We start from the raw sequence: 25909 nt of genomic DNA, 5'->3' as shown, positions 1-25909 counted from the left end.
AGGCCTTACTTTGCTTTAGAGACGAGAACTGAAACTTCGGGTGAGGGACTTGCCGAGGGGAGCTCTGCGGGTGGGTCGCCTGTGGGACAGCCACGACTGCTAGTGCCTAGCCCAGGGTTTTGTTTTTGTTTTACACTCAGTGTGGGTTGAATTGTGCCTGCCCCAAAGATATGTGGAAGTCCTAACCCCCTGTACCTGTGCATGTGAATTTATTTGGACCTAGGGTCTTTGCAGACATTTTCAAGTTAAGATGAGCTTACACCAGATGAGTATGGGCCCTAATCCAGTGACTCGTGTCCTTATAACAAAAAGGAAGTTTAAACACAGACACGGGAGAACGCCATGTGAAGGCAGAGGCAGAGGTTAGGGTGACACAGCCTCAGGGCATGCAGGTATCTCTGTGTCAAGGAGAGAGGCATGGCAGATTCTTTCTTAGAGCCTCCAATAGGAGCCACCTTGCCAAAACCTTGCTTTTGGGGTTCTAGCCTCCAGAATTGTGTGAGAATGAACTTCTGTGTCGTAAGCCACCCCATTTGTTTCGGTAGACCTAGGAATCGAATACATACTCCATCCTCTGATTTCTTTACTGCAAATAGTTCGCTGGGAATGGGTAAGTGTTTTGGCAGCAAAGCAGTAATGACATCTGGCCACGAGCTTCTGTTGTTTAAGGATTACGTAGCATAATCTTTGTAAGCTGGATACCTCTAGAATAAACCCCAATATCCCGGACAGTCAGCTGATCTGAACTGGTCTTAGCTGGTCTCCCACCACCCACCCCCAACGGGAGCTATGTGTGCAGGGCCGGGACCTTGACTGGAATGTGGCCCAAGGGTTTTTAGCATTTCTGTCCTGAGAACTGATTTTTTCTCTTTCCCGTTTTAGCTTTCACATGCAATCATAATTTTAAAGTTGAGCAGACTCTTGACTAAAGAGGTCAGCCTTGGCCTCCTGTCTTCAGAGTTTCTGTGAACAGAAATAAACTACATTGGGAGAAGGGCGTTGTCCTCGGCTCGGTTTTCACCATGCAGCTGGAGTGTAGGACTGGGAACATCTCGCTGAATGTTTTGAAAATGTTGGCCCTGAAAAGGTTTAGTCCAAAAAGTTTTCAAAATGGACCTTGGCCCCACCTGAAATTCCTGGAATCACCCTATTCTTTTCCCTCTGTCTCATCCTTAGGCTAAGGTTGAACCCCTGGATTCATCTGCTCTCAAGGCAAAAGGATTCCAACTTCTCAAACTGCTAGCAAGAAAGAATAAAAAGTAACATTTATTACGTTTCACATCAACTGCCTGATTTCATCAGCCTCCCGCAGGGTTTCCTACAAGCACCTGATCCGGTTTTCACCCAAGAACGTGCTTAATCTCAGGGAGAGCCCACATTATCGGTGCCTTTCTCTTTAAGGGATTAAATGATTGGCTATCTGAAATTTCCAACATGCCAGAGGATTGCATCACTTCATTTGATAAGAGGTAAATGGGGAGAGTATAAAGCTCTGAGATGGAAGATGGGGTTGATAAGTCACAGAGAAAACCCTGTCCTCGTTCCATTGTTTTCCTTTCATGCCCTTGTTTTTCATAGGTCTTTCCCTTTGCCTGCAATGCCCCTTCCCTCTTTCTTCAACGAGACTGGGTCTCTTCTTCCTTCAAGATCGAAATCTTAGTTCATCTCTCCTGGGAAGTCATCCCTGACCCTCCTTGCCACTTCCTGCCTCGCTTTCCTTCTTACCAGAGGTAAGTTTACGCCTCTGGGCTTAGCAACTGTGGGAGCCTTCACCGCACGGTTTGTAACGATGCGTTCATGTGTCCATCTCCCCATGAGACTGAGCACCCTGACCGTGACTCTGAGCACCCAAAGGTTCCCAGCTGTGTGCTCCTGGCCGGGCATGAGTTTCAACATATCAATGGAAAGAATAAGGGAAGGAGGGAGGAAGGAAGGATGGGGAGATAGAAGGAAGGAGGGTTTTACCTTATTAGGTGGGGAAACAGAGGGGCTTTGGTGACAAATGTGGCCAGCATAGGAAAGAAACCAAAGGTAGCAACAAAAGCCATCACATAGGCAGGATTGTCTGAAAAGACACTTAGGCTGCAGCCGCAGGAAACCCTCTAGTCTCAATGATGGGTTTGAGAATGATCGCCTACCTACTGTGTTGCTTATTGTTACACCATCTCTTTTCCTTCTGTCTTCTCCTCCTCCAGTAAATATTTGCTGAGTGCCTACTGTATGCAGAATACTGGAGTGGGCTGTGGAAGGGAGAGGGGGAGTGATTATAAAAAACCGCAAAAGGCAAGGTCCAACTCTGAGTCCAAAAGTGCAGATGATGAAACAGAGAAAGAATTCATCTGTTATTAACAAGCTTTAAACTCCAAACCTGGAAAAACAAATCCTCTATTGCTTGGTAAATATTTATGGACTAGCTGAATGAGGGTCCATCATGTGCCAGCTTGGTAGGGTACACCAAGATAAATAAGACACAACTTTTCCTTCCAGAGGTTCATGGCAGCAAACCACATGCCCCTCCCCAACCCCGTCTGCAGCTATCCGAACCCGCTAGGGTTCAGTGCTACTATTCCTATCACATTTACTATGCACTTTCTTCCTAATCTGAGTCCCAGGGCCTTGCTGGTTTTGTTTGCATAGAGCACTTCTGAGGGCTGAGGGTAATGGGAAAACTGTCTGAACCATTGTCATCCCACCATCTGATCCCCGAAAGGATACCTCTGACCCAACAGGTGACGGCGTCAGCAGGGTCCAGGGAGAGGAAAGGGAAGATGCAGATCCCAGGGAGCATGACTTTTCTAAAACTTGGTCTACTTGTCCCCACCCTCTGTCCAAAATGTAAAAAATGAAAATTAAAACCTACTCGTGAGGTGCCATTGGAGACACTTCCTCATCAGATCAGCTGCCTCCATCCGAACATTGTTTCTGGCACATGTGTTGATTTATACCACCTGCACCGAGCAGGTGGTTTGTGTCGGTGTGTCTGCCCTACGTCGTCTGAGCCCTGCTCGCTTGCTCCTCTCGTGTCATAATCCTAGAAATCCAAAGAGACTACCCTATAGAAGCTAAAGGAATTGCCCAGCCAACCTCAAATACCCAGAGTAAGAGGAAGAAATGTGTGAGTAAACTTGGCTGAGAGATGCCTTGTGGGGAGGTGTGGGCAACGAGTCATTCTGAGTAACTGGAGCCGAGATTCTCAGAGTGGGAGGGGAGGTGGGCTGAAGCCAAGTTAGTAAAGGCCTTGGAGGTGGCACTGCTCCCCGCGCTGGACACAGGGGAGGCGGCAAAAGTTTGAGGCAAAAGAGGCTGACGTCCACGTTGGTGTTTTACAAAGCTCACCCTGGCTGCTGTGGGGGCTGCAGGCTGGTGACAGGCGAGCAGGAGGCAGGCAGGACAGTTTGGGTGAGAAACCACGCGGGCCCCAGTGAAGGCGGTAGCCAAGAGATGGGAAGGAGGGGGCGATTTTCAGAGAAACCACAACAGACCGTGTCCTCCATGGCACAGTTCAATGAGCTGAATCTGTGCTTTCTAAATGGCCGGTGTTTCGGAGGCCGGAGCTTTCTGTTTGCTCTGTACACCTGATACAGCACACTCCCTGCGTTGCAAGTTACAGATAAATAACAACCTCGGCACTGAAGGGCTGCGGCAGATTGCACCCCGGAGAGCGGGGGTTTCCCCCGGTGAGCCTGTCTCCCTCCAAGCCTGCAGGTCAGCATGACACCATTTGTTAGTGGCTGGAAGGGACAGGGTCCTTGAGAAGAGAGCATGCTGTTGAGTTGTTTATGTAGGGCTAAGGGGCCCCACCACCTCTTTTGGATTCAGAGTTTCCTATCAAGACACACTTCCTAGAGTAGTTGATACAAATTCCATAGTAAAGGCTTGATGTCGTACAAACTTAATCCCAGTCAAGTCTCCCATCTAGATTTTGTTTCTTGACACAGTTTTTATTGTTTAACTGTTATCAGTAAAAATCTGAGCTGTCCAACCAGATCCACGGCAAAGATGTGAAAACACAATTTCCCTAGTCCTCTTTATTTTAAATCAGAAATTCTGTATAACATTTTCCATAAGTGAAAGAGAGAACCACTTCCTAGCTTTTTTTTGGGGGGGGGTGTCTTTTTTTTTTTAAACAACAGACCTTCCTTTTGGATTTACATCAGCATTTAGCTAACTTCCTGAGCACTTCACCCATTTCCTGAACTTATTCTGAGGAAGGAAAAACATCCTCCTTCAGAAATAAATGCAAATAATCGCAGAGATTATTTTTATTAAATAAATAGTGTAAATGCAATGGAATTTCCTGTACGATGTGCATTTACTGTGGATATTTCAACAAAAATCTATTTGTTGTGATCCTGTAGGGGCCATGTTATTTGCAGGTAGTCTGAGGAATTATAACCATTATGCAGCTACTCAAGAGAGAAGTTCTGAACATTTGCAGTTTTTGCTGTTGGTAAAAACTTTTTTTTTTTTTTTTTACTGAAAAATCTGAACACTAAGGGAATGGTTTTCTGCAGGTCAGCAATTTTGAAACTTTGTTTCTCTTAAAACAGGAGTGACACCTAGTGGTGAATAAGGGAAGGACAGCCTCAGAGCTGACGATTGACTTCATAGGGCCTCTCAGTGATGAGGATTTTTTGTTTATGTATTTGCTTGGGAGAAAACACACCCCTTCCAAGCACTTCTTAATGCCCAGACTGCCTAAGAATCCTGAAAAGTGGTGACATGGGAATTGCAACCCTTAAGCATTTCTGGAGATGCTCTCTTCTCTTGATTAATATTTACTCAGAGCCAGCCCACCACCTAGGGCTAAAGGGATTCAGCTTAAGAATGAATGGAAAACGTGAGACTTTGCAGAGAAACACATCAATATGTAAAGCTAGGGTCAGGTTCTCTTCAAAAAAAGATTTTTTTTTAATGAGAGCAATTTCTTTGTATTTGTGAGAAGGCCTCTTCCTATTTAGCTGTCTTCTAGTGGAGAAGAATGGTACTTTTTTGGCAAGTAAATCTCACTGACACTACCACTTCTATCTTTTATGCTTGCTTTACGGGCCCTTCTTATGTTCGCCAGTGTTGGGCAGTGGCTGACTGTTAGAGAGGGAGGTGACAGGGATCTGAGAAAGGCTTTTCACCCCTCATCTTTACCTCCACCCCCATCCGGCAGAAGGCCACCCAGGACAGATGGATATCTGGCCTCCTCGCACCATCCCCAGGAAGAGACTCTTTAATCCATCACCCAGGCTGACATTCCTGCTCAGGTCCAGCCCCTTAGTGTGATAGGCAAGGCCTCCAGAACCTGGCCCCTTCCTCTCTCCTCCAGCCTCACGCCCCACCTCTTTCTCAGGCACAGAGTATGTTCCAGCCAATTCCAACCACTGCCAGCTCCTTGTATCCCTCACGCTGTCTCACCCATCTCTGTCTTTGCACATGTTGGTCCCCCTCAGCCGGGAGACTCTGTCCCGCCATGGCTCTGTGCTCATTCTTCAAAACCCTGGGTCAATGTTTTCTCTCTTGGGAGCCTTGAACGATCCAACCTGGCAGACACATAGTGCCTCCCAAACACCCATAACTCCACGTGTTATTTTGCTTTCTGTTGTTTGTATGCATGTCTCCGTTAGGTGCACGTGATCTTCTTGGGGGTAAGAACTGTGCTGGTGCCCAGCTCCCTGGCTTGCCCAGGTGCTCTGCAAGTGTTCACTGACATCCTGCCGTCAGCCATCTGTGGGGTTAGACTCTTCCACTGGGCTGCAGTGTTTTGATAGGAGCAAATTAGAAGCGGGTAGGCAACTGGTTCAAGGGTAGAGTTGACAGTCAGGGGAGTAGGTCTTTGAAAATGTACAGCAGCCTTCCCACTCCCTGACCCCTGCCAGAGGAATATGGTGATTTCACAGAAATGATCTCTAAGTTTCTGCCTGAGCCTAACATTGTAGGGTTCTGTCAGTAGGGGAGCCATGACGTAAAATAGGGTTTTGGAAATTGTGAGGTTCATCCAGAGTCTATAATTGTATGCAAAATATTTTATGTACACATGTGTTTTTTGAGGGGAAAGTAGTCCAAGCTTTCATGAATGGGTTTATGATCTCAAAAGATTAAGTATTACTGATTAAGAACATTGAGCACAAGGGTGTTCATAATCTCTCTTGGCTCAATAGGAGTTGACACCTTCTCGAGGCTTCAGGAGAGAGGCTTAAAAACCAGCAGCCTTGTTGCTTTTTCTCCACCATCCTTTGTTAGATTGCACCTACAGGTCTGGTCTGCAATTTAAAAAGAGAGACTAAGGGGCTTTTGGCTGTGTTCTGTTTGTGCTGCATGAATGTCCCCCCTTCTCAGGTTCTAAACGTAAGGGGAGGGTGTAGTCAGAACCCTTGACAGCCCAAGATTATGTACCTTTCCCCACATAAAAAAAAATTTTCCTGCTCTGGGAAAGCTATCACACCAGTGCCCTCAAGTTCTGCCCAACTGGTCCACACTGAACCCTCTGGACAACACCAGGTCCCCTGCGCGTGAAGCGTGACCACCCAGACGTCCCGCCAGCCTGGCCTGGGCCCACGGAGTGCTGTGGCGCTGTTGCTCCTCGATGGGAGATGCCACCTGTAAAGTGAATTGTGGCTGGCGGGGCAGGCTTCACGGGTGTGCGGCCCGAGAGTTGTCCAGCACCCCACTCTTTGTTTACCGCCCTCCTGCTGCTGTCTTGAAATCCTTACTTAAGTTTTGAACAAAGGCCTCCGTAGTTTCACTTGGCACTTGGTCCTGCAAGTTGTGTTACTGAGCCCTGAGTGGCTGCATGTACCTGAAGCAGCACCGCGTGGTGGGAAGAGCATGAGCTTTGGAGTTGACATTTAGGGGTCCAAATCCCCATTCTGCAGCTTCCCAGCTGTGTGAGTGCGAGTAGTTTCCTTAACTTCTCTGGACCGCAGTGTTCTCATCTAAAATGGTGATCATGGTAATCATAATAGCTACCTTTTACAAGTATTGGGACCATTAAACAGTAGACAATGATTTGAAATTAACTAGTTCAGAAAGAACAAAATACATTAATGTGAAAAGGAGATCAAAACAAATCAAAAAGCCATCCACGCAGACTTTCCGAAGTGGGAAGAATCCTAAAGGTGAGCTTATAGGTCGAGCCGTTTTGACCTTTGTTCTTCTGTAGCTCTTTGCACATAGTGCCACTAGAGCTCTTTAAAAAATTATGTTATTCTTATTTTCCTTTATTATAGGTATTACCTTTTTCCCCATTGAACTTTGAGACACTCTGAGACCAGGGACTGTGTCTATCCTTTAAAAAAAAAACTTTTCACGAGGCCTGTCACAAAGGAGGTGTTTAATACATCTTTGTTGAAAGAATAAGTTAGCTCATTATTTTATTTTATATGTGAGAAGCTGAGGTCCAGAGAAGTTAAGTGAGGTGCCCAGGCTCACAAAGCTTGTCCTCGGCAAAGCCGGGACTGGAGTCCCTTCTGTTTGTTTTGTGGACCAGCCCTTGGGGCTGTTAGGTTTGCTGAGTGGCAGTGATCAGATTACCTGGGAAATGTTGGAGCCTTTTGTGTAAGTGTATATTTATTTATTTTGAGTCAAAAACCGGAGGGGAAGACCAGCCGCTGGAGCTGCAGTATCCTTGTGACCATCCCAGGAAGCTTCTGGAGAAAGCACTCTGCCAGGTCACCTTTACTGAGCTCAAAAGCCTGGGACAGAGCAGGCTCTGCTCACTCCTTCCCCAGAGCCTCCCATTCATGGGATGATCTTCTGTGATGCTGCTGTCCTGGTTGTGATTGATGACCCACCACTATCTTGGGGACCTGAGAGTGACCTTCTGGATGCATTTGTAAGGAACCAGCTTGAAAAGAAAAACAAAAACTTGAAGGCATCCTCAGGTTGGCCTGAGATAAGGGGGCCTCAGAGTCATCTTTCATTAGCTTGGCAAAACAATCCGAACAATAAAAAATCCATAAGAAAATATTCTCCTTCCAGAGACTTAAAAGAAACTGCTCATTTCATCCACCCTGTCAACATGATACCATCCCTATATAAGAAAAACAACTGTGTTTGCGAGAGGAGGAGAGGGAGGGAGGAAAGAAGAGAAGGAAAGGAGATTAACAGAGAAAGGGAGGAGGGGGGAATGCAGGGGAAAAGATGAAGAAATAAACAAAGACAGAGAGAGAGAGAGGCTCAATATATCTGGAAGGAGATGTGAGACTGGTATGTACCTGAATAAGCCCAGGAGGCTAAACCAAACCATCAGGATATGAATCAATCCAAGTCATTAGGCTAACTCGGTGCAAAGAGAATTAATTCTTGGGCTGGGAAGGAAGCGGTGAGGGACAAGTGAAAATATCGGGGTTGGAGTTTTGGCTCAGATGATCATTTGTTGTGTGAACATGGACACGTCATTTCAAGTCCCAGACCTCAGTTTTCTCACCCAGAAGTGGGGGAAAATAGATGAAATGAGACAGACGAAAGTAATTTGAAAAAATAGAGTGTGACACAAGCAAACATGGTCTCGAATTTACACTCGAGCTGGGTCCATTCCACTTAAATCAAAACAGGCTTCGATGCGCCCCCAGCTCTGCTCTCCATGGGCTCGGGAAAGTTTTCTGCCTCGCGTTTCTCAGATAAATATGTCCATCATCCAGCAACCTCGTCACAGCATTATGCCCAGGTGAATTCATTCCAAATCGTGGACACAATTCTGCCATCGTAATATAAAAAGGAAAAAGACACATGGCTCACCCATCAGCTTTCAACACCTTCATCACAGTGGAGTGGGTCGGGGTGGGATGGGGTTCAGACACCAGCTCTGCCTCTCACGTGCTGTGCCCACCGGTAAATGTCTCAGTCTCATCCAGCCTCACTCTCGCCACTTCTGATGCGGAGACACCTCCCTCCCTTTGCTGTTCTCACAGCTCCTGGCGTCTGGTACAGCCTCTCTGTTGACCAGCACTGTACCCTCGGTCCTAGCACGGAGTGGACGGGAGATACGTAGTATGTTTCCTTCTCCCTTTCTCTTTTTCACTCCTCTTACCGCATCCCCACTCCCACTTAGTCTGGCGTCTTTCCGTGGTCCCCAAAGTAAAGCCTTGAATCTGAGGATCTGAGATACTACTTGACAGCATTTCTGCGATGTCTTCAGGTAGGAAATGAAACCACTATTTTATGATTGTGTATCTGTCTCGGGTGTCAGCGATGAAAACATACTCCCATAACTTATTTGGAAGAGACTTTATTGGGGTGGTATTGGAGGTTGAGGAGGAGTAGGCTTAGAATCTCAGGGGAGATTCTTATGCTGTGAAGAAAGCAATGGGGGAGAGTGAAGAGATCTAAGTTTGAGTTTTGGCTTGGTTGTGAATTTATTGTGTGAACATGGACGTATCCTTGCACATCCTCAGCTTCAGTTTTCCCGTCCAGCAGTGGTGAGGCAGAGGGCGAGGCCAGAGGAGTCACAGCAGTGGTGTCTTGATGAGAGTAGTTTGGTCAGCGTGTCAGTTCTGCTATTTTTGAATGAATAACTCCCAGCTTTCTCCATGGACAACCACCAACCACACCCATGTTCTTGTATTGCTTCCCCGAGACTCCCAGTTCAGGGAAGACTACCAGGGGTCCAGGCCCAAGCCGGTTGCCCATCCTCAGATTCTGCTGGGGCCAGTGTCTGCGTGTGCGTTGGTGGAGGAGCGGGGTGGGAGGTGGAGGGGTGGCGGTATGTGAGATCTTGTCTACTTTTGATGCGGAAGATGGTTCCTACCTCACACCAAGAGAAACCACACAGAGATCAGTCCTTAGAAAGAGGGAAGGATTGGATGACAGATACTAAATACTAAAAATACAGCAAACGTTCACTGCAGTTCAGAAGAAGATCTTCAATCACCCTGGAGGTCATGGAATTGAAGGCCCTGCCTCGAGCAGGGGTGTCTCCTATTCATGGACAAAGGGCCCAAGCACAGTGCTGGGGTGTTTAGCATCCATTGTTGTGAATAGGGAGGGTCCAGCTGTGTCTGCTCATTCAACATAGTTTTGGGGAAAAAGTCAGCATTAAGTAAAAACAAATAATTAAGGATTTATTAACACTGAAAAAAAGCACATAAAAGAAGTTGAATTTAGTTAAATGGTGAGTGACCAGGTATTCAGATGGCTTTTGACTGATTTTTGCACAGCTGTTTCTCCGAACCTGTCTACACTCAGAGGTAGATGCTTCGAGCAGCACACGTGTGTTTCCCACACACTCTCAGCTCTCAGCCAACTCTCTTGAATGCTGGGTGGCCGTGTCACTGATCATTACAGTCCCTGCCTCAGAAACTGACAGTCTGCTTCCTTTTTTCTGTATCCTTCAAGCCCTAATTATTCAAAAAAAAAAAAATCCCAGCAGCTGAATGCATTTTTTGTTTGGGAAAACCCAATTTTCAGTAGAAAATTACTTCTGGCAAAAGCAGCCCCTCCTCCCACCTTTATTTCTGCCCCCCAATTAAGTATTTGATGAATCTCAGTAGCCATTGGATCCATTTCCTGCCAAACAGTGACAAACTAACAAGAAAATTATGATTAATCACCCCAAGTCCTTTATTACAAATAAACAGGACTATCTCGGACAATTCATATGATCCACAGTCACCTCCAAACTTTGGTGTGGATTAAGTTAGACTGAATCCTCACTTTTGCACAGGGCTTCACAGTTTATATAGAGTCTTACGGTTTGCGTGGAGCTTTGTAGTTTGCCCTCTTATACACATTATTTTAGTTGATGTGCATGCTATACCACTGGGCAGGCATCAGCTTTCTCCTGGATTATTGTGAGCACCTCCTCCTTTTCTCAATCTCCACTCTTTTTTCTTTTTCCAACTGAGGTATACTTAACATAGGATAAAAAGCACATGTCTCTGTTGTTCTTTTTGATGAGTTTTGACAGTTGTGCACTCTGTGTAACTGCCACATATAACAGATATAAAACATTTCCATCACCCCAGAACATTCCCTCATTTTTCTTTCCAGTCAATTTCCCTCTCCCCCCCGACAACTACTTTCTGGTTTCTGTCACTATAGATTACTATTTTCTGTATGTGGATTTCATTTCACATCAGTGGAATCACACAGTATATGCATTTCTGTATCTGCTTTTTACATGGATTTAAGAATCATCCATGTTGTGTGTATCAGGAGTTCCTTCCTTTGTATTGCCAAGTACTATTCCATTGTACAAACCCACCACAATTTGCCTGTGAATTCAACTCTCTATAGAAATTTGTGGAGCTTGCGGGGGGGGGGGATAATTTTTGCTGTTATAAATATGGCTGCTATAAAAGTGCTTGTACAAATACTTTTGTGAACATATGTTTTCATTTAACTTGGAAAAATACCTAAGAGTGAAATTGCCAGGTCATAGGGTAGATGTATGTTTAACTTTTTAAAAAAAGCACCAAATAGTTCTCCAAAGCAGTTTGTCAGATATATGGGTTGTCAGCATCCTCTCGACTTCCTCCAGTCATTTCTCCTCACAGACTCCAGAGCAATCTATTCAAAACATAACCTTGCTCCCATCACTTTCCTGCTGAAACCCTTTCAATGGCTTCCCACTGCCCTTCAGATAAAGCCCACAATTTGAAACACAGCCTGCGTAACTTGACCCCTCACTTTGCATCAGCTACCACTTTCCCCCGTCTCCTACCCCCTTGTATCTGCATTCCAGCTCTGTTGACTATGTTTCCACTCCTGCATCTGAGGCTCTCTCCCTTCTCAGGGCGTTTATACATGGGGTCCCTTTTCCTGGACCCTGTGTATAAATTTGCCCCTCTGCCTATTTATACTGAAAGTTTCAATTTACAAGTTACTTCCTCAGGGACTTTCTCTGCAGTCTAGGTCAGGTTCCCTGTTACCTGTTCCTAGAGCACCCTGGCTGTCTTTTTCTTAACGTTCATCCCATGGTGGTTATTTTTAAATGATATGTATTTATTTCAATTTCTGAATAGGTAAATACATTCATGTGGTTCAAAAATTCTCAGAAGATAGTCTCAGAAGATAGTCAGAAATTCTCAGACATGAAAAGTTTTATTCCCACCCCTGTTCCCATTTACCTGATTTCCCGTCTACCTTTAAAAAAAAGAACCCCTTATATTGATTTTTAAAAATCTTTTCCAGAAATTAAAAAATTGCCTTATACAACATTTTACACACATATACACACACTATACTAATTATTAGCATCCCTCTTACTAATATTATTCTATCATTTTATTGAATTAATATATAACGAATACTACTTGTATAATTGTACTGTCATTAGTGTAACATTAATCCGCTCTACACACGGTCCTGCGCTTTGCCTTTTCCACTGACCAATACGTCTTGGCAATTTTCCATTTCAGAACTTAGAAAGCTTTCTTGTTCTTCGTCACTGATGCCCAGTGTTTCATTCTATGGCTGATATCTGGATGGCCATTTCGGTTGTTTTTAATCTTTTGCTACTACAAACAAGGCTTCAGTGATAGAAATCATATACATATGTTACTTTGTACGAGGGTGAGAACATCCAGAGGATAATTTTTTTAGGAACAAATGGCTGGTACAAAGGATCTACGACTTTGTCTTTGAACAAACCTTGGCAACTTGCCTTCCATGGGGTTGTAGCACTTTATGCTCCACCCACCATGTATCCGAAATCCTGTTTCCCCTTGGCCTCACTCATTTGGACATTTGGCAATCTGAGAACAGAAAAACATTATCTTGGCATAGTTTTAGTTTGCATTTCTTATTTAAGAAACTAAGCCTCTGGTAGGATTTTTTGTATTTTTAATTACGTAGCACAGTGCCTGGCATGTGGTAGATATTCAGAAGATCTAGTCATACAATAACAAACATATATAATGTGTTAATACGTATAAGATGTATTATATACCAAATATGTATGTCTTGTTTATTAATCTTTAATAAGCTACACATTACATACTAAATACATATAATTGTTAAATGGATGAAAAAACTGAATTTAAACTGACTGATGATCAAAGAGCTTAAGCAATTTAGGACACACAGCTCCCTAAGGGCAGACTTTCTGGCACCAAACTTTCTATTAGTCTATGCAGCCCCCATTTCTAGAGTAGTCCAGAAGGGGAAAGGGAAATATGTCACTAAAGGATAGAAGGTACAACCTCAGCTCTGCTTGCTCTCAGTGTTACTGTTGAAATAATTTATGATGCCAGGTATTCTATTTAGTGCCAACTGGAAAGCACCCAGCTCAGGGCCAGCGTCCAGGGTCTCATCACCCTGTGTTCTGTTACGAGCATGGTTGTGAGGGTCCGTCAGGCTTGGGTATGAATCTCAGCTCTGATATTATCTTTGAGAATGTCTTGTCCTAAGACTCAACTTCCTGCTGGTAAAAAAAGAGATTACAACAGAAATCTCGAGGCTTCTGTTCAGCCCCAGTTCTCTTTCTCCCTGTTTGCACCTTGTGACTCCAGGCCCCTGGCAGAGCTGACTGGACCCAGGGTGGACTGGCCAAGTTAGGTCCGTCAGAATCTCGAAAGATTTTGGGCACAGAACCCAGAGGCTCTGTTAATTCTTTATCTGGGAAGTGGGGTGAGGCCATGACTGGGTAGCCTGATTTGACTGCATGTTGGAATTTGAAGGGACCCAGCAGGTGGCTTGGGGAGGCCTCTCTTTGGAGTCAGTTCAGGGATGGACGAGCTTACGGCAGCACATTCTCCTTCTGCGTGGCACCTTCCTACCAGCACAGGGCTGACGTGTAAAGAGAAGCTGAGGCATCCGACTGAACGTCATGTGCCAAACCTTGTGGCATAAAGCCATGACAGTTTTATCTTTATTCTTGTAGTAAATAAAATAATTCCATCTCCCGCGCCACAAAATCAGCCTTTTGTAGATAAACATAGCTCAGCTGAACGCTAGAGTGAGACAGATTTTTTGTAGGCAGCCCTGCACAGTCAGAGGCCACCCTGCGTAGATGGAGAAAGGGAGGTTGGGAGCTTTCTGAGGCCTCCGGAGAAGAAAGGCGAGGGGAAAGGGCCGATCTGTGAATGCCCGGTCCTTTCCCCAGACTCATCAGTCAAGGGCTGGAGTGCAACCCTCATGGAGATCCTTGTGCTTAGAAACAAGGAGAGCCACCCTAACATGGAGGTACAGAGAGAAGCAGGGCTGAGAGACAGTGCTCCTCGGAGAAGTGGCCCCCATCGTCTGGGCTCTGACTGCCCAGCTTCTGCTTCTACTCTCTCTTCTGAAGCCCGGTCACACTTCTGGGTCTTAAGTTCTCCCATATACATGACATTCTTTATAATGATGTGTCCCTCTTTATTTAAATTTTTCATGTGGGTCTTGTTACTGGTGCCCAACACCCTTAATAGGGCTCTAGGTCACATAATTGTTGTGATGTTAAAATAGAGAAATGAATATAGGGCACCTAACATGGTGGACTTTATATATATATATATATATATATATATATATATATATATATATATATATATATATATATATATATATATTTTTTTTTTTTTTTAGGATGCGACAGGGGGCGGGGCAAAGCTCTGAGCCTCAGTCAGTCAATTCGTCTCCAGTTTGAACACGACACCAAGAGAACCCCAAGGTCTTCAAATTTCTACTCGAAAGTCAAACAGCCACAAAAGTAGTATATTTGCTATGAAAACCTTGTTGAAGGCCTGCGTGTCACAGGCGGGGAAGACAGTGTCAGGTAGTAGCTGGAGCCAGACGTACTTGGGTAGCACTTCAGGCTCCCACACCTTCTATCTGGGAGGCTTATGAGAGTCAGCACCTCTGTCGGTCTGAATTTTCTCAGCCATTAAAGAAAAACCTAATCTGTGCCGTTGCTGTAAGCACTGCATGTGATCCTGTACGTCGTGCATGCTCAGTGAATGGCGGGTAGGTGTTACTGTAATAGTCTCAGTACTCCCAGGAAGAGTCAGGAGGACCCTCCTTTCTGATGGTAAGAGCTGTCTGCCGGGTTACGCTTCCTTAAAACCTGGGGTCCAGAATCCAATTTACAATTTAGTCACGGCAACCCTGGTACCGGTAAGGCTGTCATACGGTAAACCCCTTTTCCTAGCTCTTCATTTTCTACTTCTGAAGCTTGTCAACCAATGAGAAGGACTTATCAACCTGACCAGGCCAGGGCTCGTGTGTATGGGTGTGTGCATACACACGCACCGGCTTCAAACAGTTGTTACTCAAGGCAATTCCCGCTTGGGTAATCCCCTGCCAAGAGAAAATGTAAATCACTTTTCAGTCCAGCGACCAGGGGCTCTGCGAACCAGTCCAAGAGAAATTTAATCTTGGCCCACATAACAGAAACTGGGCAGCCGGCCAGCCAACTTTTGTGTTTTTAGAAAAATTAAGAGAAATGCAACGTGCTCTTTGTCAAATGATGTCTGTGTGGATCAAGCACAGCCCAAAGGAGCTAAGGCCTAACCCTGGGAAAGGACTGGGGTAATGTGGTGGGTTGGGCTAAGGGAGGACCTTCGAGGGGTCACATCCCCTGGGTGACTTAAAGGCTGCGAGACTGCTGAGGAGTGAAACACCAAGAGCCTCAGCATCCGGGATGTTGGTTCTAAAAGTGCCACGGATCAGACGCTGCGAGGATGGAGTGGAGGTGGGTAGGGGAGGGTGAGAGGGAAGCCAGGGGATGAGGTGGGGCCGGTTCACAAGGGGAGGGGGAGCCTGAACCTTCTCCTAGTGGCTGTGGGAGCCCTTGGACCAATTTAAACAATGATTATTGTCTTTCTCACTCTCAACTCAACATTGAACTGGGAGTCAAGAGCTTCCTCATTGTCATGTAATCACTGTAATGATACTTGGAGGTAGGTTTAATTACTCTTCTTTTCCAGTTGAGTAAACTGAGACTCAGGGAGTAACCAGATTGCCTAGGATTACCCAGCTAGATGGAGCGAACACTTGAACCCAAGTCTAAGAGCTTTCTGGCCCAGTCTTTGAACTTTCTAGTTTGTCTCCAAGGCAAGGACAGTATCTTAAATTATGCATCTTTGTTTTTCCTACCCCTCCCTGCCTGGTCCCAGCTCTCCAAAATTTAGTCAATTTTGAGGGCTTGAAAAGCAAACATGACCTCGCCTTTTTTTTTTCCCCTCCAGCAGCCCCTGGGAATGGCTGTAGGAGCTGGAAAAATAAGTGCCCTTTGAGGCCAGAGGCCCTTTTCTCCCCTTCTGAGCACATTCCCTTTTCCTGTCCAGTCTCTGAGAGAGGAATTTTGCCAGTGGGAGCTGTCTCAGGTGCCGACTGCTCCCCCTTGACCTTTCCGTGCCTCCCTCACACATTCCTGCATCTAAATCAGAGCTGGTCAATGTTTCATCCCCGGCTACCCTCCCAGCCATATCTTCTGAAGCTGGTGAACAATTAACCTCCAACAGCTCTTGATCTTCTCTCCTCAGAAGCCTCCAATGCTTTACTGCTGGGTGTCAATTATCTACCAGACCTCTCTGTCTTCAGGGAGTCCCTTGCATGCATTTTCACAATGATTCTGTTGATACACAATTCTTCTTAACAAGGAAATGCATCTTAGGGGACAACTGAGCCAAAGCACCCACATCAAGTCCTGAATCACATTTGCTGTTGAAAATTCTCACAAAGAACCAGAGAAGAGGGGCCAAGATTCTAGCTGAGCTCTGCCACTCCCAAGCCAGATGACTTTAGCCACATCTCTTAGCCTGTGCAGGTTTTCTCTTTTTTGCTTATAAAATGAGGACAATCATTCGTCCCTCTTACATGTAGTATACAGATCAAACATCAGTGTACCTTAAAATTGTTTGACCCATAGTAGCAATTTAATAAGTATTCATGCTTAAGAAACTGAAGCCTGAAGTTTGTAAAAGCATAGAATGCTGAAACTGGAAAGTGCCTGAGAGAGCTGGTACGTCTTTTACAAGAGGTAGGGGAGCCTGGAGAGAGAAGTCTGGGACATACTCATTGATCTTTCAGCCAGTCGGTGGTCTGTAGTCTAGTTCAGCTCTAGTCTAGTTCAGTAGAAATACAATATATAAGCCGTATGTGTAATTTTTAAAGTTTTAGTAATCACACTTAAAAGTAGAATAGTGAAGTTAACAGCATATTTTATTTAACCCAATATATGCAACAGATTATTTCATGTAATCAACATAAACATTATTAAGAAAATATTTTGCATTTTTTGTACTCAGTCTTCATGATCTGGTGTGTATTTTACACTTACAGCACAATTAACTGGGACCAGCCGCATTCCAGGTGCATAATAGTCACATGTGGCTAATGGCTGCTATGTTGGACAACACAGCTCTAGGTCAATATCAGTCAGCAAACACTTTGTGCCCCTGTTGTCTGCCAGGCACTCTACTGATGCAGGATACACAGCAGGGGGCCAGGTAGGCAGCCTTGGAAACCACAAACTATAACCCAAGCCTGGGAGTCCCTCCCCATCTAGGCTGCTGGATTACACATCTGCGTGTTTGGTTGAGCAAGTCAAGAAGAAAATTCTCTGGGTACTATGTCTGTATCTCGAGGGCATCTTCCTCTGCTCAGGGATCAGGAGATAGTGAAGTATTTGTACTGAGCTGCTGTTACGTTCTAGGCACTGTGTTCTCCACTCAACAGGCGTTGTCTTATTTACTCCTGAGAGTGACTGTGTGGGGACGTTATTCTGCCCATTTTAAAGGGGAAAGTAAGGCTCAGAGAGGCTGAGTAATTTGTCCAAGGGTCATACAGCTTACGAGAGGTGGAGCTGTGACCCTATCTCAGAAAGCAGACGTGTGTAACTTTGTCAGTGTTCCCTGTGGAGATGTGAGCAGGAGGATGTTTTTCCTTGGCCATTACTGTTTTGGCCTGTTTAGAAACATTCCTAAAGCTTCCTGTACAAATGACTGGAGGCTTATTTTAATAACAAATTTCCATCGCAGGTGACAAAAGTTCCCCCTTCTAAAGGCTCTTGCTGCAAAGGAAAAGATGAAGATATTCTGTTTCTTGGTTCCTTGGCCGCTGAGAGCTGCTCTGTGCCTCGGAGAACTCAAGTTGAAATGGATCTCAGCCTCAAGTTCACCTCAAGGAGGGTTTATGTGGTTTCTCTAAGTCGAGCATGTTGCCCAGAGTTTCCCTTTGCCAGGTTGCTGAGGAGCCAGGCCAGGAGCAGCTTTTGATTTTCCATAGTCTGCACACCCTTTTTCCAGCTCCTGCTCACTTGGGAACTGGATGAGCTGGTAAAAAGCCCCAGAATGTATACCCATCAAGCTGGAACGGGGGCTGCTGCGGCTCCAGTATTTCTTGAAAGAGTATTGACTACCCTAAGGGCCATGGATGAAGAACTCTGTGACCCCGGAAAAATCAAGGAGAATGAAATGTCCTGATCAAGACCATCAGTGTGATTTCATGGGGAAATCACCCACTAGAGGAGGGTAGACAGTATGTGTACGGGGGAGGAAATTAGTTCCTAGAAAAGGGTGATAATTTGCATCAAGAAACAATTCAAAATTAAATCTTACCCTGAAGCGTAGAGCACATGACACCCTGTGAGGCTTCCTTGGCTAAACTTGAACTGGTTTGACTAAAAGGATTTTTTTTTTTAATCAAAACCACAAGTTTCATTCTGTCCTTTGGAATAATTCGTTTACTTATATTTCATTCAGTGCATGAACACTTTCTGAGTTTCCACTAGGCATGGTGCTAATCATTAAACATACAAATGTGAAGGAAGTAAAGATGAATCTGCACATATGGAGTGGGGGGCGAGGGGCAGGGGCAGGAGGGGGATCTCAGTCTAGCTGGAGGCAGACATAAAGAAGATAAATGCCAGGGGAGGCCACTCAGCCCTCAGGTAACATTTAAGCCGAGACCCTGCTGGTTGAGGAGCCTAGATTTCAGAGGTCAGGTTTGGATTTACAAATCTAGGAGCTGGTACATGATATTTAAAACCATGAGAATAAATGAGATTCCCTAGATAAAAAAAAGGATAGAAGGTCTAGGACTGAGCACCAAGAAACACTGACATATCGTGTTGGGTGGAAGAGGAGGAGCTGATGAGGGAGCCTGGGCAGGAGCAGACCATGAACTTGGAGCACAGCTAGGAGAGTGGGTCTCAGGAAGCCTAGAGAGAAAGTGCTTCGGGAAGGAAAGACTGCCTCACTGTGGCACGTGCTGCCGGGATGGAAGTAAGATGGTGACAACAGCAGCGATAGAAGGGTCATTTGGCCGCAGTGTCACGGAGACACTGGTTACTTGTTGAGGGGTAGCATGAAGGTTGACTAGGAAATGGGGATGTGAGGACAGAATATGAAGTTTGCTCTTTTGGAAAAGTCTGGCTAAAATAAGAAGCTGAGAAATAGTGTGATAAATAGTGTGGAAGGGGAAGTGATTGGGTCAAGAAAGTTCTGGTTTTGATTTTCAGATAAAGTCTGTCCATTTTCACCCTGTTCCTTCTTTCTGGAGTTCATCTTCTGGCAAATTTCTACCGGTTCTGTAGGCTCCAGATTTAAGTGTCCCATCTTTTCAGGGCCAGTTAGACGTCTTTCCTCGGTCCCCATGCCATTCTGTGTACACATGGTCTGCCCTAAGGCTTAGCTTACTGCGTGGTAACAGGACGCCTTCCTGTCTCCCTTATCCTTGGACAAAAACAGGGACTGTGCCTTCTCAACTTTGTATCATGAGTACAGGGAGGTGCTCAGAACCTGGCACCAGGAAGATGCTCATTAAGTAGTTCATGAGTGAGTAAGTAAACAAATGAATAAACTGTGAGTCTGAAGGTGGTTTGAGTGGCAACTTTATGAGTAGGAAAACAGAGGCAAAGAGCAATTTGGAGTTCGGTGATTTTACAAATTAGAAGGAGTCTTGGAAAACCATTAAATCTCCAGCTTCTACCCTGTGGGCTGTTCCCAGATCCCTCTCTAGAGCTGCTCTGCCAGCCCCACAGGACACCTGGGGGTGAAACCCTCACATTCACAGTAAGCCTCAAACTCCAGCACAGAAGCACAGGCCTTCACCTGGGGGTGGGTGGGCCAGGGAGGGATGAATGCCTTAGGCTTGGGGGCTAGAAAAACCCAACCCAGACCAAGGGGTACCACAAGGTGTCACTGTTGATCCTCAGTTAAACAAAACCTGATTTGGGCAGGGACGTTAAACACATTTCAAAAACACTTGATTTTGCAGATGAAGAAACTGAGGCAGAGAAAGGTAACAGAGTTTAACAAAGCTCACGTAGCAAGTCAGTGGGTGAGCAATTATAAGAATCCAAGTCCCTTAACTTTCGGACCAACACGACCACCTTTTGGGCCCCACTGCCCCTAGGGTGGCACTTGGAGACGAGGAGCACGCTGTTTCTACAATCATTCACTCAAGACAATGGCTCTAGATTGGAAATAGAACAGAGAAAAAATGGAGGAAAAAACAAACCCCCAGCATCCACTTTCCCATGCGCCTTATTCAAAGTGTTCAGCTTAGATGCCATTGCCCACAATGAGAGTGTGGCACGCAGGGCCTCCATCTGTGACATGGCTTGAATAGCTGAATAGAAAAGTATCAGGTAATGGATTTCATCCTTTTTATGGCTGCAACTTAAAAAGGGTCTGGTTCCCAAGGAAAACAAGAAGCCAAGTTGCTTCAGCAAAGAATTGGCTGAAACCTAAGTAGAAACCAGATAAAAACATTTGCCGGACAGAAGAACGAGGCAAAGTTTCTGGGCTCTGCTGTTCAGGGAACAGGGATCTACAGGGCAGACGCTCCTTTGTGAGCCGGTGACCTCGAGACCAGGCGTTTATCCCGGTGTCTGAAAAGAACAAGGTAGCAGAGGAGTCGTGGGGGAAGGACTTTGTCCTCACCCGCCAGGTGTCTCATGAGAGCTCCCTGTGCGCACTGGCCTGACTCCCGCTGGCCCTTCCTGCTCCCCTTGTGGTTTCTGCTGGAGTCTCCTTTATTGCCTCCCAGGCAACTTTATTTTTTTTAATTAAGGTAATAAAATTAATATGAGCTCATTACAGAAATTCAAATACCAAGTAGCAGAAAGAAGAAAATAAAAAGGATCTGTAATCCCTCCATTCAGAAATCATTGCCATTAACATATTGCTGCCTGAGTCAGGCAGTCGGGCCGTGGGGTGCCTGCCTGTGCCCAAGGAATGGGTTTAGGGCCGTGAAACAACACACACGGATCCTGGCTCTGCCAGAGCTTCATTATAGTCAGGGAGGCAGACGATCAGGTTTAAAAAGAAGTAAAATACTTAGAAGGTCAGACCGTGCTAAGTGCTATGGAGACAAAGAAATGAGAGATGGGGATGGGGGTTAGCGGTGGTGAGGTGGCGACTTAAAGCAGGGTTTTTGGAAAGTGACATTTGAACTAGGACATGAAGCAGTTGAGGGAGCAAACCATGTGGACGTCTCGGGGAAGACTGCTTCCTTCCCTTCCATTTCCTGTGCGTATTTAATAATGCAATTATAGTCTAAGCAATATAGGACTCCGCCTCGAAATTTAAAACCTTCAAACAATACAGAAACACACAGGTGACAAGAGAACATCCTTCTCACCACCCATCGCCTTCTCTTGCCTCCAATAAACAGGTTGGCCAGGGCGTGTTCCCTTACTGAACGTGGCCTCTGCATTTGTATTCATTTATGTGTATCCCGCCCACACTTTTAGTTTCATTTTATTTCCTGCATGAATGAGATTATTCTTTGTGAAGGTGATGCCTTTTTATTTTCCACAGTCTCTTCTAAATTCAGAAATATAGGAGAGCTGTGGCCTCATACATAAATGAAACAGGTACGTCTCATTGTTAATTGTGGGTGGACAATTCACTTCCTCCCCTGGTCTAGGAATCTAGCTTTCATTGCATTATATTGCGATGATTTGTTTCTGCCTCTGTCTTTTCTACTGGATAGTGAGTTCTTTGTGGTCAGGGATTGTGTCTTCTCCTCCCTGAATTTTCAGTGTCTGGCACAACGCCCCTCACACGGTGGATGTTCTTTAAATGAATGGGCAGTAAATTACACTTTCCTACATTACCATAGAAGGCTTCCAGCACTGGCTGGATATGGGCTGAGATCAATGTTATGGTCTTTCCTAATGGGAGTCATTTGTTCTCCGTTGAAAATTCTGTGTCACTGTTAGATACAGCCACTATGGGGTGGCAGCTGGGATGTCTGGGGTCAAGTCCTTCAAATCAAATAGTCCAATGTTAGCATTCAAATTAAAAGACCAACTAATGAGAGCTACCTGTCATTCCTCCTGCTGAAAGGAAATGAACATTTAATGAGTGCATAAATGTGCTAAGCACTTTGCAAAACATTTCATTCAAGGCACAGAATAACTCAATAAGGTAGATACTATTTTGCAGATGTGAGGAAACCAAGAATATGAGAGATTGATATGGGTATTATGTGGGTCTGTTCATGTACCACTCTGCAGATTTATCTTAACATTTCCCCACATTTATTTCAGATTTTTCCCCCTAGAAATAAAACATTATGTATAAATATACCCTGGAGGACCATATTCACAAATTTAATTGCCATGCCTGGGTGGGCCATTTAAGAAGCCACTTAATCAACTTTGTCACTTAGTCAGCAGATACTAATTGACCCTAGGCACTGGGTGAGGCTGATGGATACAGAAGGAATGAAGCACGGTCCCAGCCCCGATAGGGGCTCACTTTCCAGAGGGAGAGGCTTGGCAGATAGAGAAGCTTTTACAGTTGAGAAACTGAGGCTCCGAGAGCGATGGTGACTCTTCCAAGGGACAAAGCCAGGTTTAGAGTCCTGAGGTCCAAGGAAGCTGACGTCTTAGTGCCCTGGGAGACCCCCACAGCCCAGCGCTGCCCAGATGCAGCAGGGTAGTCCCTGAGAGGAGGGGTCTCCTCTCGGAGGGGAGCGAGCTGCCAGGAGAGCTGGTCCGACACGACCAAGCAGAATCCGTGAGAAATACTCATGAGGTATTTTTTCTCTCTCCCCTAACCAACTTTTTGCTGCAAAGAATAAAATTCTTTTCTGGTGACACACACTTCCTGTCAGGATGAGGCACACCCAGCTGGTCGAAACCACCCAAATTCAACGAAGAAAACTCCTTTAATTCCTCTAGGTACACATGTTTGGGTTCTACTGGATTGTTGCCACTTTCCCAGGGGCTATGCCAGAGGTGGATTTGAGGAACAGCAAATTAGAACAATATACTAATAAGGGTAACAACCACAGTGACATTTAAACATCCACCGCTTAGCATCTCCAATTAAATTCCCGTGCTCTAGAAAAGCAATTCATCCTCACAGGAAACTCAGAAAATGACAAAAATCTGGGTGCTTTTTTGATCAAAACAAAACCAAAATCTATAATATGTCAGTCCAAACAACCACTTTTAGCATTTTGATATGCAGACTTCCTTTTTAAAAATAGTATTTATGTGTATTTTACATCTTGCTCTATTTACATAACTTTATATGGTAAATAGACCCCCGTTAGTTATATTCTTTAACGCATAATTGTAACTGATATATAACATTCTGCTATGCAGTTGCTTTGTGATTTAGTTGGTTAATCTATTTTTGGGCATTCAAATTTCCCCTCAATTTTTGGTTGCTACATTATTACGACTCTAAGCAGATTCTTGCCTTATTAAGAGACACGACTGATCTCTTTTATTCCATTATCTTATTTCCTCATCTTAAGCTTCAGAGTAAACATTACTGTATTTTAGAAATGAAGGAACTGGGATTCAAAGAGGATAAGAAACTGTACCAAGCATATATCTAGAGGCAACTCTAATTCGAAAAGATACATGGACCCCAATGTTCATAGCAACACTATATGCAATAGCCAAGACATGGAAACGACCTAAATGTCCATCAACATGATTGAATGATTGGATAAAGAGGTTGTGCTATATTTATACAGTGGAATACTACTCAGCCATAAAAAGAATAAAATAATGCCACTTGCAGCAACATGAATGGACCTGGAGATTGTCGTTCTAAGTGAAGTAAGCCAGAAAGAGAAAAATGCTGTATGATATCACTTACATGTGGAATCTAAAAAAAGAAAAAAGAAGACATTAATGAACTCATCTACAAAACAGAAACAGACTTGTAGACACAGTAAACAATCTTATGGTTACAAGGAGGCATGGAGGAGGTAGGAAGGGGTAAATCTGGGAATTCGAGATTTGCAAATATTAACTACTATATATAAAAATAGATAAAAACCCAAATTTCTTCTGCATAGCATAGGGAACTGTATTTAATATCTTGTAATAACCTTTAATGAAAAAGAATATGAAAATGAATATATGTATGTGTATGTATGACTGGAACATTATGCTGCACACCAGAAATTGATACATTATAACTGACTATACTTCAGTTAAATAAATAAATAAATAAAGAGTACATCCCCCTCCCGCAAAAAAGAAAGAAACTGTTCCATGATCAGAGCCAGGTTTTGAATCCAGGTCCCTCTAACTCGGAGCCAGTCTGACCCATTATCACACCCTAGGTGTGCTTGGCTCTCTGTCTACGACATGCTGAATCTTCTGTCTTCACAGGGTATCACTGCTTATGGTGGAAGAGTGTTCTTGTACTTTCAGCCTCCAAAATTTTAATCCTGGTCTCCCTCCTTTCATGTCCCCAAGGATATCCTGGTTCCTTAGGGAGACTGAAGCCTTTCCAATAAACACTCTGCATTTGAAAGCTCCCAGGCAGCTGGGCTGAGGCGATTGATGGCCTCCAACTGCTGTGCCATATGTTCTTGCCCTCCTCGTTCTCAGCTGTTCTCAGACAGGCAGGCTGCAAGGTTCATCACGTCTCACACTGTAAAACTGAATCCTGATATTCACTAAAGACCTCTTGGCTATTTGTGCCCCATTCAGGTTCCCATTTATATTCTCACCGATTTCCAAGATCTGAGGTGCCCTCAGCAACTCAGCACATTTTAAGCAGAATACTAAACTTGAAAAAAAAAAAAAAGATACATTAGGCTCAAACCTCTGTTTTAATTCCAGACTTGTATATCCAGTGGTCTAATTGACAGTTTCTCAGATGTTTTGAAACTTACTGTATCCATATCAGAAATCTTGATGTTTTCCTCTCAAACTTTCCTCTCTGGAGGGTATTGTTGGCCATCTACCCAGTAACCATCCCCAGCCTCCTCCTCACTTCACAGGACCTTGGATTTGATCAGGGACAATGTACCTGAATAGACCAGGGGTTGAAGCAACATTGGTCTAAGCTCACCATAGCAATCTCAGCCCCCTTGCTGGGTAAGAACTCCTGTTCCCGACCTCCAGTAAGGGTGGGGAGTGAGAGTGAAAGGATGTCTGCTAGAGAAGTTCTAAATACATATTTTCTTTGAGATAAAATAGAAGCTGTACTGGACATTTCTCTTGTAGCTCTTCAAGTCATCTTGCCTCACTTATTACTTACTCTAGCCATCTCTGTGGCCATCAGTTACTTCGAAGATTCTACCAACATCCCACTGGTGCAACTTCAGCCTACAGCTGAATGCCTCTTGCTTTCGTCTCTGGGGCTCCCCATCCACCTAGACCCCGCTCCAACCCAAGATGCCATCCTCTCTCCTTTGAACTATTTCAACAGCTGCCAGATTGATCTCCTCTCTCCAACTCCTGCCCCTTCCACAATATATTCTCCACATCACAGCCAGAGTGAATTTTTAAAAGTAGAGGCATCATTTCCTGTATGAATCATGCTAATTCCCTACTTTCAAGGAATCTGCGTTATATTTTGAGTAAAACAGAACCTTTTGTCCAAATGGTCCCCTAGGTCTTAGATGTTTGGAACGCTCACAGTGCAGCTTCTTCTGCCTGGCACACTCTTCCCCTAATGCTCCCCATGGCTGGAGCCTTTTTGTCAGATAGATGTTGATTTTCATGTCTACCTTCTTGAAGAGATCTTCCTAACCACCCAGGGTTAAGCAATTCCCCGTTATTCTTTATACT

At 44.7% G+C, this 25909-nt stretch overlaps 1 protein-coding gene across 1 annotated transcript in view; it reads left to right on the top strand.

The window, feature by feature from the left end:
* ME3 (malic enzyme 3) overlaps positions 1-25909 on the top strand; it is a 378039-nt gene that overhangs the window by 9786 nt on the left and 342344 nt on the right. The window contains exons 2-3 of the mRNA XM_010973388.3: positions 1177-1469; positions 1579-1730. The gene's annotated coding sequence lies outside the window, so the exon portion shown is untranslated. The remainder of the gene's footprint in view (positions 1-1176; positions 1470-1578; positions 1731-25909) is intronic.

This window comes from Camelus bactrianus, chromosome 10 (assembly GCF_048773025.1).
Source record: "Camelus bactrianus isolate YW-2024 breed Bactrian camel chromosome 10, ASM4877302v1, whole genome shotgun sequence".
Taxonomy (NCBI): Eukaryota; Metazoa; Chordata; class Mammalia; order Artiodactyla; family Camelidae; genus Camelus; species Camelus bactrianus.
This window is presented reverse-complemented; position numbering and strand designations above follow the sequence as displayed.